This window comes from Triticum aestivum, chromosome 5A (genome assembly GCF_018294505.1).
Source record: "Triticum aestivum cultivar Chinese Spring chromosome 5A, IWGSC CS RefSeq v2.1, whole genome shotgun sequence".
Taxonomy (NCBI): domain Eukaryota; kingdom Viridiplantae; phylum Streptophyta; class Magnoliopsida; order Poales; family Poaceae; genus Triticum; species Triticum aestivum.
The window spans coordinates 470,718,708-470,723,192 of record NC_057806.1 but is presented as its reverse complement, the minus strand read 5'-3'; positions in this window follow the sequence as shown (position 1 = coordinate 470,723,192).

Below are 4,485 nucleotides of genomic sequence, written 5' to 3'. Positions count from 1 at the left end.
CCAAGTAGCATCTCCAAGTAGCACCAAGTAGCATCTCCAGTAGCATCGCATAGCATAATCCTACCCGGCGATCCTCCCCTCGTCGCCCTGTGGAAAAGCGATCACCGGGTTGTCTGGGGAACTTGGAAGGGTGTGTTTTATTAAGTATCCGGTTCTAGTTGTCATAAGGTCAAGGTACAACTCCAAGTCGTCCTGTTACCGAAGATCACGGCTATTCGAATAGATTAACTTCCCTGCAGGGGTGCACCACATAACCCAACACGCTTGATCCCATTTGGCCGGACACACTTTCCTGGGTCATGCCCGGCCTCGGAAGATCAACACGTCGCAGCCCCACCTAGGCAAAACAGAGAGGCCAGCACGCCGGTCTAAACCTAAGCGCACAGGGGTCTGGGCCCATCGCCCATAGCACACCTGCATGTTGCGAGGGCAGCCGAAAGCAGACCTAGCCTAGCAGGCGTTCCAGTCCAATCCCACACGCGCCGCTCCGTTGCTGATGTCTGAAGTGCTTCGGCTGATACCACGATGTCGGGATACCCATAACTACTCCCACGTAGATGGTTAGTGCGTATAGACCAAATGGCCAGACTCAGATCAAATACCAAGATCTTGTTAAGCGTGTTAAGTATCCGCGAACGCCGAACAGGGCCAGGCCCACCTGTCTCCTAGGTGGTCTCAACCTGCCCTGTCGCTCCGCCACAAAGTAACAGTCGGGGGCCGTCGGGAACCCAGGCCCTCCTCTACCAGGATGGAGCCACCTGTCCTTTCAACCCCCTCATCAGAATCACTTGCGGGTACTCATCGAGCTGACCCGACTTTAGCCACCATCTGTATAGTATGTATGTATGTATAGTATATACCCGTGATCACCTCCCGAGTGATCACGGCCCAATAGTATAGCAAGGCAGACTGACAAGAATGTAGGGCCAATGATGATAAACTAGCATCCTATACTAAGTATTTAGGATTGCAGGTAAGGTATCAACAGATGTAGCAATAATGGCAGGCTATGCAACAGAATAGGAGTAACTGAACAGTAACATGCTACACTACTTTAATGCAAGCAGTATAGAGAAGAATAGGCGATATCTAGTGATCAAGGGGGGGCTTGCCAGGTTGCTCTGGCAAGAAGGAGGGGTCGTCAACACTGTAGTCGAACTGGGGGTCGCCGGCAGTCTTGGGGTCTACCGGAAAGAAGTAACGGAAGGGGAACACAATAAATAACAGAGCAATCAAAGCATCACAAAGCATAACAAAGAAATACGCGGTGTTCGGTGTGCCCTAACGCGGTAGTCGGTGGTACCGACGAAGGGGAGAAACATCCGGGAAAGTATCCCCGGCGTTTCGCGTTTTTGGACAGATGAACCGGAGGTGAAATGTTGCAGGTTCACTATGCTAGGGATGTGTGGCGGATGAACGGGCCGCGTATCCGGATTCGTCTCGTCGTTCTGAGCAACTTCCATGTACAAAGTTTTTTCATCCGAGCTACGGTTTAATTTATATTAATTTTTAAAGATTTAATTTATTTTTAGAATTAACAGAATTAATTTAATTAGAAATTGCAATTATGACGTCAGCATGATGTCAGGGTGATGTCAGCAGTCAACTAGTCAGTTGACTTAGTCAAACTGACATGTGGGTCCTACTTTCATTGTCTAAGACTAACTAAGTAGGTTAAGTAATTAAGTTAATTAATTTGGTTAATTAATTAATATTTATTATTATTATTATTATTAATTTTATTTTTTATTTATTTATTTTTGTCCTGGGGCTGGGGCCCCTTTATCAATGGGCCAAAGGCCTTATCGGTTTGGTCTAACGGGCGTCGTGTGCAGGGGGGTGCGGGCGCAACCCGTAGCTCGATTGGGCGCCTACACAGGCCAGTGGAGGCGCCAGGCGCGGGTGGCCATGGCCACGGCGAGGCCACGGGCGGAGCGGTGCCGTGGTGAAGCGGCGGCCACCGGAGGAGGGCGCCAGGGGCCGTGGAGAGGTGCGGCCGGACCGAACGGCGACCGGCCTTGGTCAGTCACCACAGGCAGGGAAGAGGGGAGGCGGGCGTTAGCCGCGGTGACCGGGGGCGATGACTGGGGCGGTACAGGGGGCCGCGGCGAGGGCGCGCGCGCGAGTGCGCGCGGCCAAGCAGGGGAGTGAGGGCGGCGGTTGCGGTGAGCGCACGGAGAGCGCGGGGTTGCGGGCGTTCGGGCGCGACGAGTGGGATGGCGAGGCATGCACGGGGCGCACGCGCGCGGTGGCCGCGGCGACGAGCGCCGGGCGCGCGCGGTGGCGCGTCGAGCAGGGGAGGCCGGTGCGGGTGGCGACGGGGAGACGTGCAGAACGGGCGCAAAGAGGAAGAGGAGGCCGTGGCCTCACCGGCGTTGCAGAGACGAGGGTCGGCGAGGCTCGGTGGAGCCTTTGGGGAGGAGGACGGGGACGACGGCAATGTAGAGGGGAAAGTCCGGCGCGGAGGAGTCGAAGAGGAGGACGGCAGGGCAGCTCCGACGATGGCGGGGTCCAGCGGCGTCGGGGGCAATGGGCGTCGCGGTCGGCTCGGGAGAAGGGCGACGGGGTCGGAAGACGGGTGGCGCCGGCGAAAGGGCTTCGGCATCGAGAGATCGAGGGAGATGGGGTAGAGAGCGAGGTGGAGTGGGGGGGTTTTCCCCTTGATCCAGATTGGATCGGGAGGGGGAGAGGGTGTGTCGGTGTCTAGGATTTGGTGGGGAGGGGGTTATACAGGGGGGCGACTGGGCCGGCCTGGGGGCCCGATGGCCAGCTGGGCCACGGCACATCAGGGGGTCTCCTTCTTTCTTTTTGCTTTTGCTTTGCTTTTTTTTCTTTCCTATTTTATTTATTGTTTCTGTTTTCATATTAGTTTTACTTTACTTTTAGTTTTATAAAATATACCACTAGCCCCTAAATTAGTATTTATAAATACTCTATTGCCACATGAATTTCTCATACCTAATAAAATACTTTAATGTTTTAATATTTATAAAATGCATTTAATTATTTGTTTAAGCCACTGTTTTATTTAGTTTAGTGCTTTTAATTATTTTATAAAAATGTGATCCTACACCATAATTACCTAAGCATTATTTGCCACCTCTAGAACATTTAAATTTTAATGTTTGAAAACTTTACCGTTTGACCTGATTTTGAATTTTGAATTCGAACGGGATTGAATCATCGTGAGATTTACGACTGTAAGAGTGGTGACGTGGCATCATTAGCAGAGGTTACTGTAGCTTGATTATCCGGGCGTCACAGTTGTTCCCATAAGATGTTTGCTCACAAAATCCCTATGCATAGGAAGTGGGTTAGACTTAAATGTGCTACTCATATACTTCGTGATGCCCTTTTTATGTTTCAATTCTCATCGTTTATGTGAGCGTCATTGAAACCATCATGCCTAGCTAGGGGCGTTAAACGTTAGCGCTTGTTGGGAGGCAACCCAATCTTATTATTGTTCCTTGATTTTTGCTCCTGTTTAGAAATAAATAATCTATCTAGCCTCTGGTTATATGTGGTTTTATGTTTTAATTAGTGTTTGTGCCAAGTAGAACCTTTGGGAAGACTTGGGTGAAGTCTGTATGATCATGTTGTAAACAACAGAAACTTTAGCGCTCACGAGATTAGCTGCCATTTTTTACTGGAGAGTGATATTTAGTTAATTATTTTTGAATATGATTAATAGATAAATTACTCACGTCCATCAATTTATTTTAGAATTTCTGGGGTTCCAGAAGTATACGTTTGATCTAGATTACTACAGACTGTTCTGTTTTTGACAGATTCTGTTTTCTATGTGTTGTTTGCTTATTTTGATGAATCTATGAGTAGTATTGGAGGGTATGAACCATAGAGAAGTTCAAATACAGTAGATATTACACCAATATGAATTCAGAATGAGTTCACAAAAGTACCTAAGTGGGGATTTATTTTCTTATACTAACAGAGCTTACGAGTTTTCTGTTAAGTTTTGTGTTGTGAAGTTTTCAAGTTTTGGGTAAAGATTCGATGGACTATGGAATAAGGAGTGGAAAGATACTAAGATTTGGTATGCCTAAGGCACCCCAGGGAAATATTCAAGGACAACCAAGAGCCTAAGCTTGGGGATGCCCCGGAAGGCATCCCCTCTTTCGTCTTCGTTCATCGGTAACTTTACTTGGAGCTATATTTTTATTCACCACATGATATGTGTTTTGCTTGGAGCATCAATTTATTTTGTTAGGATTTGCTTTATGTTATTTAGAACAATATTTTGCATCTTTTATTTCAATAAAAGTGGCATTGATAGCCTTTACTATGCCTATTTTACAAGTATACATGTTGCTGTTTGAAAACAGAAAGTTTACCGCTGTTGCAAAAAAATCCCTAGAAAAGTCAGAATGTGATAAAATGTTGAAACCTTTTGCACAATAAGCTCTGATAAATATACTACAGTGGGAATTTTCTTTCATAATTTTTGGATCAAGGGAAGTATGGATC